Source organism: Lolium perenne, chromosome 3 (assembly GCF_019359855.2).
Source record: "Lolium perenne isolate Kyuss_39 chromosome 3, Kyuss_2.0, whole genome shotgun sequence".
Lineage (NCBI taxonomy): Eukaryota > Viridiplantae > Streptophyta > Magnoliopsida > Poales > Poaceae > Lolium > Lolium perenne.
In genome coordinates this window covers 167,812,141-167,823,857 of record NC_067246.2, presented here as the reverse complement: position 1 = coordinate 167,823,857, position 11,717 = coordinate 167,812,141, and the positions used below count along the sequence as shown (strand labels likewise).

At 40.5% G+C, this 11,717-nt stretch overlaps 1 long non-coding RNA gene across 1 annotated transcript; it reads left to right on the top strand.

Moving 5' to 3' along the window:
• The first annotated feature begins 7,371 nt into the window (after positions 1–7,371).
• Positions 7,372–11,343, top strand: LOC127323518 (uncharacterized). Its single transcript, XR_007865798.2, has 6 exons — positions 7,372–7,661; positions 7,751–7,847; positions 8,013–8,089; positions 8,973–9,048; positions 9,216–9,328; positions 11,017–11,343. It is a non-coding gene; the product is annotated as an uncharacterized lncRNA (long non-coding RNA).
• Positions 11,344–11,717: the final 374 nt, after the last annotated feature.

The following is an 11,717-nucleotide window of genomic DNA, read 5'->3' as shown; positions in this document are numbered from 1 at the left end:
GGGCTAAATGCAACATGGATTAGCATCAGCCAAATCAATTTCACTATATGCAGTCTATTTTGTCATATTTTTTCGATAAAGGGCGCTTCCACTACAAGAAAAGTTCTGATACTCAACGTCCAATTTTCGTCAGGTATGACCCCTTTTTTTCGTCGCCTATGGGCCTAAGCCGATGATATGAGTTCTGTGGTCCAAACTGCGTCAGGCAAAGGCCTACAACGGATTTTTCGTTGCGTCGCGTTTGGGCGCCCATCCGCCACGGAAAATCGGACCGTTGCAGAAGTGTTTTCGGGAGGCCGTTGACTGCTGACGTCATGCAAACTGCCAAGTGACCGTTAATTGTCAGTTAACGCCGTTAACTAGCTGAAACCACGTGGCCCATTTAGTTTGCCGGCCGGGCCACCTAATTTAGTTTGACCGGTCAAGCATATAACTAGGATGGTCTATTAGGTACGTGGGCCAGGCCTAACCTCTAAGGTTGACTGGTCAAAACTTAAATTGGCCGGCCTACTAAGCACGTGGGCCGGGCCGAATGCCTTCGTTTGACTAGTCAAAGGATAGCTGGACGGGCCCACTGAAAAGGTGGACCGGGAATGTCTTTGTTTGACCGGTCAACACGATAAATGGGCCGACCCACTTGTTAAGTGGGCTGGGCCGAATGTCTTCGTTTGACCGGTCAATAGGATAAATGGGCCGGCCCAGTGAGCATGTGGGCCGGGCCAAATGCCTTTGTTTGACCGGTCAACAAGCAAACGGGCCGGCCAAATAAGCATGTGGGGCCCACTTTCCTCTTATCGGGTCGGCCCAGTTAGTAAGTGGGATCCACCATAAAGCAAATGGGCTGAATAAGTTAGTGCGCCGGCCCAAAAATAAAAGTGGGCCCACTATCCTATTATCGGGCTGGCCCAGTTAGTAAGTGGGGTCCACCTTAAAGCAAGTGGGCTAGCCCAATAAGCACAAGGGTCCCACTTTCCTGTTACCGGACCGGCCTAGTTAGTGAGTGGGGTCCACCTTAAAGCAATTGGGCTGGCCCAATAAGTAAGTGGGCCAGCTCGTTTAGTTGGTGGATCGGTCCACTACATAATATATGTGGGCCTAGTAAGGCCCAATAGTCTTGTTGGGACGAGGTGCGTGAAGACCGTTGTTACTTGTTGGGCCATCCCATCTGCGAATTGCTATGTTAACATGCCGGCCTATTATTAGTTGATGGGATTCGTAGCATAGAAAACAAAAAATTTCCTACCGCGAGAACGCAATCCAAGCCAAGATGCAATCTAGAAGACGGGAGCAACGAGAGGATGAACAAGACTAACCCTTGAAGATTTCCAAAGCCTACAAGAGGAAGCTCTCGTTGCTGCGGTAGACGATCACTTGCCGCTTTCAAAAGCGCGTAGAAGATCTTGACGGTGCCACAATCGGGCAGCACCTCCGTACTCGGTCACACGTTCGGTGTTGATGACGACGTCCTTCTCCCCGTTCCAGCGGGCAGAGGAAGCAGTAGATCCTCCTCGGAATCCCGGTAGCACGACGGCATGGTGGCGGTGGTGGTGGAGAACTCCGGTAGGGCTTCGCCTATGCGCTGCGGGAGTATTATGTAGAGGAGGAGAGGCTAGGGTTTGGGGAGAGGGGGTGGCTAGGGCGCCGGCCATGGGCAGCCCTAGGTGGTGCGGCCAAGAGTGGCTGCCCCCTCCCTCTCCTCCTCATTATATAGGTGGAAATCCCCAAGAGTTGTAGTCCAAGTCTTCGAATAAGACCCCAACAACAAAACCTCCCATAGGTGGGAAACCTACTCAAGGGGGGAGTCCTACCCAAGGTGGGACTCCCACCTTTCCCTTAGGTGGGGTGGCCGGCCACCTATGGTGGAGTCCACCTGGGACTCCACCCCTAAGGGTTTGGCTGGCCATGCAAGGTGGAGTCCCTCCGGGACTCCACTTTCCATGGTGATTTATTCCGGACTTTTCTAGAACCTTCTAGAACCTGCCATAAATGCACCGGATCATTTCCAAACTTGGAATATGACTTCCTATATATGAATCTTATTCTCCGAACCATTCCGGACCTCCTCGTGATGTCCTGGATCCCATCCGAGACTCCGAACAAAACTTCAAACTCCATTCCATATTCCATATCTACTTAAACGACATCAAACGTTAAGTGTGTCACCCTACGGTTCGCGAACTATGCAGACATGGTTGAGACCTCTCTCTGACCAATAACCAATAGCGGGATCTGGAGATCCATAATGGCTCCCACATATTCAACGATGACTTTAGTGATCGACTGAACCATTTACATACGATACCGATTCCCTTTGTCACGCGATATTTTACTTGTCCGAAGTTTGATCATCGGTATCTCTATACCTCGTTCAACCTCGTCTCATGACAAGTACTCTTTACTCGTACCGTGGTATGTGGTCTCTTATGAACCATTCATATGCTTGCAAACTATTAGACGACATTCCACCGAGAGGGCCCAGAGTATATCTATCCGTCACCGGGATGGACAAATCCCACTGTTGATCCATATGCCTCAACTCATACTTTCCAGATACTTAATCCCACCTTTATAACCACCCATTTACGTAGTGGCGTTTGATGTAATCAAAGTACCTTTCCGGTATAAGTGATTTACATGATCTCATGGTCGAAAGGACTAGGTAACTATGTATCGAAAGCTTATAGCAAATAACTTAAGGACGTGATCTTATGCTACGCTTAATTGGGTGTGTCCATTACATCATTCATATAATGACATAACCTTGTTATTAATAACATCCAATGTTCATGATCACGAAACCATGATCATCTATTAATCAACAAGCTAGTTATACAAGAGGTTTACTAGGGACTCCTTGTTATTCACATAACACACATGTATCAATGTTTCGGTTAATACAATTATAGCATGGTATGTAAACATTATCATAAACACAAAGATATATTATAATAACTATTTTATTATTGCCTCTTGGGCATATCTCCAACAGTCTCCCACTTGCACTAGAGTCAATAATCTAGTTTACATATGTAAAGATATAACACCTTGACCTTCCGGTGCTTTATCATGTTTCGCTCACGGGAGAAGTTTTAGTCAACGGATCTGACATGCTCAGAAACGTATGTATTTTGCAATTCATTTGTGTCTCAACGCATCACTCATTTTCTAAATGAGTCGGCATTAAATATGTTTGGTCTTTTGGTGGAACCTTAATTCCGCGGTCTGAAATATGTCACTAATATTGTCACACACAATATAGCTTCAAAGTTCTGACACTATCGGAACTACACCAAGTTTTCAAAGAACCTCTTGACTTAACATCCTCAGTCATTGTCAAAACAATGACATACTCTGCCTTCATTTGTAGAATCCGTCACAATATTTAGAACTCTTCTAAATCTAGCATAGACAACTTCTAGCTCATTGTGCTACCTTTTAAACACACTTATTCTAATTTGAGATTGAAATTTTATTTTTATATGTGACAAAACAAATATCGGTGCAACACCTTACAGCGATTTGTTTGTCATTTCTCCATACAAAACTATATATATATATATCCTTGGTTCTTCTTAAGTACTCAAGAATATTCTTACTGTTTTTCAATGATCATCACATGAATCATTCTGATACATGCTCATAACACATTTAGAGCACACGACATCTGATTGTGTACATATTATTCGTGATCTATAATCACTCATGTGTTTTTACTCATTGAGTGTCAGATACACTCAAGTCTTGTTAAACCTTCACATGACAAGAATATTTTCTTAATATTTCTATATTGAACTACTTCAATATCCATTCTATGTACTTTGACTTAAACTTATTATGTGTTTCAATCTATCTTCATAGATCTTGACACTAAATTTGTTTCCGTCCATATCCTTTCATTGAAGTTAATTTCTCAATGAAATCTTTTAATCAAGTATATAATTACATCATTTATAACCAACTATATGTCATCTACATAAAGTATTATAAATATGTCTCAGCGCTCCCACTTAATTTCTTGCAAATGCAAGCCTCTTCATCGTCTCTGATGAAATCAAAAACTCTTTGATTATTTCATCTGGTGAAGATTCCAACTCCACGATACTTAATTCATCCAATTGAAGTTCGTATACCTATCTAGTATTCCATGGACTAGCAAAACTCTTGGTTGTATCTTGTATACACCTTTAATACACACTTCTGCTAAGTAATGTATTTTGCCATCCTACTAGCATATCTCATAAAAGAAATATGTAGCGATTACTAGAATAATCCACATAGACTATAAGCATTGCTACGGAAGATCTAATCTTATCGTAGTCAACCTTTTGAACTTTGTCGTAAACATCTTTTCGACAAATCGAGCTTCTTCAAGGATATTCCATCCAAGTCCATCAATTTTATAGATCCATTTACTTTCAAAAAGTATTCATCTATCATGGATTTCATGGCGTATAGCCATCTTAACGGAGTCAGGGCCCATCATAACTTCTTTGTTTGTAGTTGGTTTATCATTGTTCAAAATCAATCCTTTGTCCACAAATCATTTATTTGATCACAAAGTAAACCACACCTATAAGGTTCAATAAGTACTTCGATCTCCATGGCTAAAAACACTTTGTAGTCATGGAAGCCATGATCGTCGTGGCCGCTTCCGGAACCATCTCCGATGCTGCGCTACTCTGATCATTATGCTCAGGTTCATAAACCTTATTAAGTTCTATTGTCCTCCCACTCAAATACTTCGCTAGAAAACAATTTCTTGGAAATAAGCAAGTAACATTAACAAACACTTTTGTCTTTTACTTCATAGTGGAAAGAATTCCCAATCAATTCTTTGGGATAACCAACAAAGACATTCATCCATTTTTGGTTGTAAACTCTTAGACCAAAATTTAAAGAAAGGACTATTAGGGTTTATACCCATGCCATAACTTGTATGGTGTCATTTCAACGGATCATGATGATGCTCTATTTTAGTGTAAAAGCGGCAGTCTCTAAAGCATAATCCACAAAAATTATAATGGCATTAATATTTTATCTCATCATTGACCCAACAAGGTTTGGATACATCTCTCGGATACTTCATCATTACTATGATACTCCAAGAAACGTGAGTTGTAGAATAATTTCATAACTCTCTTAGATGTTCGCTAATACTAGTAATTCAAATATTTCCACTATGATCCAATCATAGGTATTTGACTTTTCTATTACGATGATTTCCACTTCATGCTGAAATTTATTTGAATCTATTCAAATGTTTCAAACTTTTTCCTTATCGAATATATCCACATATATATACTCAATTCATTGTTTAAAGTTTTCATGAAGTAGAAGAATCTCCCGCACACAACTATGTCCAGTGAACCACATACATCATCATGTATGTTTTCACTAAGTTAGTTGCCTGTTCAACTCTTGGCCTATGAACGGTATTTTAGTCATTCTCTTTTAGAAAAGATTTGCAAGCGCCAAATGATTCATGTAACACCCCACCTTTTGCAACCTTGATTAATTGTCCTTAATGCAAAAATTAGGGGGAACAAAAACTTTTTCTATAGACTAATTAAGATGAATTGCCTTGATCTGTCTGTTAAGATGAATTGCTTTGATCTGTTGATAGATGTATTGTCTTGTTTTTCTTGTTGAGTTTTGTCTTGAGCCACCTCTTAGAACAACACCTCTAGTGGTAAAACCAACAACTCACCTAATAAAACACATGTGTGTCCTAGGAAAAGTTGTTTTCCTTTTTACTACATCAAACTCTTCCCCTGATGGCAACCTGAGTGTGCCTTCTTGATTTTTCTCCTTGTGGTACAACCTAGCTCAATCATCCTAAATTCAAAACTTGGGATCATCTTCCCCTAGCTACATCCCTCTCTTATACCCACTCATCCTTGTTGGTTTTGAGGCCATGTCGACCATCTGTGTTGACAGGATTAAAATGTCCAGACTTTGGCAATTGATCTCTAAGCACCCACAACTGTTATTGTTGACTTCAATGCATGGATCTCATCTATGCAACACCCTCTTCAACCTCCACATCTTGCATGTCTCAGTCTATCCTTGCAGCTCATATATTCAACTTGATCTTGTACCCTATTCAATGATTCAACACTAGATCACTTCCTTCAATTTTACCTCTTGTTTTTATTCAAGTTTAATCTTCACAAAACCAAGAGTGGGAATGGTGGGTACATTTTGTAGCCATCATCTACCCTTGAGAACACTTCTCCCTAAATTAGTTTTCTCTCTCAAAAATCCTATTGTTTTTCCTTCTCTAGTTTTGATCACAAAACTACTTCTAAGTCTTATTAAATCTTTTCAAGATAATTCTTCAAAGAAAACAAGAAACTGAAATGGGTTTTGTTTCTCATCCCATTTCTACCAAGTGCTGATTTCTAAAACATTATTTTCTATCTTGCCTTATTTTTTAACAAAAGGCTTGTTTATGGTACCTATACCATTTCTTGATTACTTTAAATTTGAGAAAACTCTACTTCACTTGAGAAAGTAAGTAGAACATTTTGAACTTCTATGTTCCAACTAGTTCTCTCAACATTTTCAAACTCCATTCCACTTGAGTTCATTCCCAATTGTCTTTAGACAATTGAGGTGTTTCAAATACTTTTCAATTGAGTTCTATTTCAAATGACAACTCTTGCACATCTTGTGTATCTCTCTGATCTACCACATTGAATCCCCTCCATTCTCCAATTCTTGATCAAATGGATGACCATTTGATACTTTCCAATCAATCCCAATTGACCTCTTATTTGAAGAGCAACTTATATTTCATCATACATACCTCACTCCTCCATTTCTTTCCATCATCACCTTGACCTCTTGAATTGATGATTTATGTCAATATATTCATCCTTGTGAGTATATGGTTACTTCACTCCCCATCTCTCTTAGCCTTGCTCTACCATTATCTAAACCATCATCACCACCATCAACTCTTGGCCAAATTGACAATTTGATCAAAGTACTTTATTTCTCAACATGGGCACCAATGTTTATTGTCACCTCTTTCCCAAATTTGAATACATCCCCAAGCCACTTTTGGCTAATCATCCCCTACACTCAACTTTGGCCGACATGCATGAAATGGTATTGCACTTTGCTTGTCCTCTTGTAATATCAAGAAGTAGCCGGCCATGCCAAGCTCTTGGCATGCATGAGCTGAAATTTCTTCATCTCCACTTTCTTCTCTTACAAGCCTTGCCTCCCACCTAACCCAATCACTAAATGAGCAGCCTCCCAACCAGCCCAATCAATGAGGAGGCAGCCAACCATCCTCCCTCTATAAAAGGAGCTTGGCCGGCCACCCCCTCCTCCTTTGCTTCTCATTTTTGACTCTCCACTCCTTCCACCACTCACTCACACCCCTCTCATACCTCTCCCCCACGAAATCCTGCTCCACCTAGCTACCATGGCCGGCCATGGCCATGGAAAGGCACCTAGATGAAGCTTCCCTCCTCCATCAAGCTCATCCTCACCATGAGAGCATCCCTCTCACTCTCTTCTCCCCTAACCCTAGTTGAATCCAGCCCTATTTCTCCTTTCTCCTCTCACAAGATTGGATCTTGATGCAGGTGCATGTTGGTCCAAGCATGGAGAAGGTTGAGCTATCCTCAGATCTGAAGCTCTTGACCAAAGTTCGTCCAAAATCTTGCTGTAATTTCTGCTATCTTGCTGTTTCAGATTCTGGTACGATCTTGTAAAATCCGCCAAATCTCGTGTGCAGATCCAAATCGAGTGATTCAAAGTTTCTCAGATAGGTATTGAAAAGATCTACAACTTGGCGTTGGTATCATCCTCAAATTCGTTACGGATTTTGCATGGTAAATAAAGTTCTGCAAACATGCAGAATCACTGTTTGTTAGATTTCTTCCTTTTTACAAAACCTTTTTGAGCAAACACAACTGTGGGTGAAATCCCTCTCCAGTACCTTCATTTTGGCGTTGGTTTCACTTCAAATGACCTCCTGAAATTGAAATGGTTCACAGATCAAGATCTGGTCAGATCTGACTTTGTCGAATTAAACCAGGAGCTTGGAAGCGAATTTTTGAATGAAACCAATTGGGTAAGAACCACCTATTCAATACCTTTCAGATGCAGCTGACCTCATATTTTTATGATTTGTGTAAGATTTTTTATGAATTAAACTTGTTCTGTGTGTTCTGCAGACATGGCTGTTAGCTTTTAAATAATCAAAAATCCATTTTTGAACCTAATTGTGTGATTCCAATTCTGTAGGATTACTGAATGTTTTCTTAATCATCTCAAACAAGATTCAAACCTTTATCTGTTCTGCAACTCCATAGTTAAAGCAAATGGTGAAAGCATGCTGTAAACTTGTAAATCCAATTGTGAGAGTTTCAGAAACAATTTGAACCCAAGTCCAATTGTGTGTGAATCTCTGTTTAAATATCTTTCGAATGCCAGTGGCCTCATATTTTTAGGATGTTTCTATGATTTATGGCTTACAAATCTTGTTTTCTGTACAGTCAGATTCAAAGAAATTCCTAAAATTGTAGGTTTAATATTTTTGTGTGATTCCAATTGGGTTAGTCTTGTATTAGTACTGGCTATATAGGAAAAATATTATTAGTCTCTGTTAATACATATTTGTTGCTGTTAGTAATGTTTATGTGTGACATGCATTGTTGAAGCAAAACTTTTCGGTTTATTTAAAACCCTTGACCAACTCTTTTTAGTAGAGATGGGCAACCTTTGTTTTATGCTTGCAAAACAAAACCTCTGCAATTTAACTTTAGCTCTTTTGTTTTGCTTAAGTCTTCAAATGGTGGGGCATATCATTTGCTCCTATTCTTGTGTAGTGTTATGTAAGCTTCTTAAAATAGGGAGAATGATTGCCCGCTTTTCCAAAAATGTTTCAAATTATAATGTGAATGTTTTTGTTGCCAAACTAATGCACTTGTCATCTTTATGATGTTATCTACCAGGGGATATTTGGTTTATACCATGGTGATAACCGAGAGAGGCAATTGCTAAGTTGTGATGCACTCATACCTTTACTAGGTAATTAAATGGGGTTTTCTAAATTAAAACTCTTAAAAATTGTTTTGTGGTGTCTATAGGTCTTTAGTATGTTATACCTTGGCTGCATGGTTAGTTGTTGATTGTTGAATGTTGTCTTGTTGATGCAATGTGATTGATTGTGTTCCTTTTATATTTTCTGGTGATAGATGCGAACAATTCCGGAGAAGAAGAAGAAGTGGAATCGGATGAGAAGATTATTTATATTGTTGGAATTCTTATATTGATGGAGTTGAAGAAGTACAGGGACAAATAAGCCAAGGCAAGCCATCTTTTGACCTCTGATTTGGTGTCTAGTTGGATGTCATTTGTTGATGTCCAAAGCACCTTGGTTCTATGTGTGTTGTTCTCCTTATTATTGTCATATATGTATGGTTGCTAGTGGAGTACTCCTAGTGGTGATACTCCACTATTGTCTTTGTGATTATGGGATGCATGGTATCATGGCCGTGCTATTCCTCTTGGTTATCTTGTATGCTCGACTTGAGCATGTTCCATCTCAAGATAATGACTTACACTACACCCACCACTTTTGTAGTATAGAGGTATCAATGTCATGATCTTGGTGTATTCTCAACTTGAGAGGAGTATGCCGTGTACCCATTGGAGAGTATGTTGGATAGTGATAATCCACTATCTAAGTTGTATATTTAGCACCACAAATCTGAAAGTATAATCCTCCTTGTGTGGTCATAGTACATGCTTACCTTAAGCAAGTATGATCCACTCCATTACTCCTTTTCACACCATCTATGGCGTGATGACTCTCATCTCGGCCGTAGTGCAATAGTAGTTCAACTCATGAAACTTTAGGTTGGGAACCCCTCAAGGCTTACCTTGTTGTAAATGTTTTATGAAAACCTTGGGTGAGTTGGACTTACCCAAGTGTGTGTTTATGAAAGGAAAGGATCTTGGCAAAGATGGTTGGAAAGAAAATCTTGTTTTCCAAAACTTTGGCGTCTAAGTATTCACCCGTGACAATTAACCCGCGCAACCACATTACCCTGGAGTGGGACGGGGCTTAGCTCGTAGTTTGTTCTTCTTAACATGGGACACCGCACAACTATATAAGGGTAAGGTTACCCCTGAATCCGGATTGTCGTTGGTGGAGACAATAGTATAACGGGAGGCCTTCGGGGCTGACGCGTCCGGAAGACACTATGGGTCTCCTGGCTTGGCGGTGGAGCCACGCTCAAAGTGAGGTGAGCTGCCACGGTGCCGGGGAGGTACATACTCCACAGGGTAGGATCCCGTGCTAAGACGAATAGGCGAAAGGCTATGTCCGAGTTTTTGTCATGGCATAGTTGATATGCGGGGATGATGCCCACATGATGAACTCGCGGATCTTGTGGGGAAAGTGTGCAAACTCTGCAGAGCCAAATCTATTTGAATAGCCGTGTCCGCGGTCATGGACGGTTGGAATGGCTGTTGCTTAGCCTGATGAGTTTTGTTTTACAAAATTGTTTGACAAAGGAAAGGAAAGAACTTGTTTTGAAGTACCGGAAGGGTACGGGAAAGGATGTGTCGACCATATGGAGATGGTCGGGAAGGATAAATAAAATTGGGTTACCCCATCCTAGTGTTTTATGTTGTGGAACTCTTTTGAAGTAACTTCTTCAACAAAGATATAGAGATGTCATAGGAACTCTTTTGAAGTATCTTCTTCAACAAAGATATAGAGATGTCATATGATCTTCTTAGTGTCCCCTTCAACTGTGATGTTGGGATGCTACATCCACAAGAGAAACTATTACTCTTTCATATGCTATATCCACAAGAGAAACTACTTCTCTTCTTCATGCTATTTCCACTGGAGAAATTAGCTCTTCCCTCTTGTCATCTTAGATTAGCATTTGTTATCTTGCACTCTTGCAAAGTACCTTCTTGATGGTTTGCGAGTACAATTCCAAATGTACTCACGGCTTTGTCCCTGGCTATTTACTTGGCCAGACTTGGAGGAACACGATGGATGAAGAAGGAGTTGACGACGTCTATGCGAGCTAGGAACGTCTTCCCAGTCAGTTGCCTGTAGGGTTATGGCAGATGACTTGGGTACTGCGATGCTGAAGTGATGATGCTACTCTGATGTTTAGTTAGGCCCTTCGAGGCTATTATGTAAGTATCGGTCATGTGACCATGTTGTAATTTTCTTATTCCGCTTTGTAATGGATGGTGTAATTTGATATCAGTTCGGTTATGTGTTCACGGCGCACTGATCATGGGATCGTGAACTGTATACATAACAGGGAATTTCGGACAGCTAGTCCGGGGTCCCCACAGTAGCCGGTATCGCAGCTATCCTGACTGTAGGAGACCTTAGTTAGCATGGACGTTAGTTAGGAAAGAAGTATTTGGGAAAAACTATTTACGAAACAAATTTTTTCTTTAGTCGGAAGCATAGCTTCTACTCCTCTTATTTCTTCAAAGCTTCTAAATTCTTATCTCTCCGCTTTATTAAAATGTGTGAAAATTCTTACTCTATTGTCTCATCCACTTCAAACCTACATATTTATGCGATGTCCCCAACTCAGACCCGGAGACTCGATGTCGAAGATGGATCAACTTTTTATGAAGTCTCACGTATCTCCAACAACAACTATTGAAGATTGGAGGCCGACTTAGTGTGCACATATAGGGATGATAACGTCGTG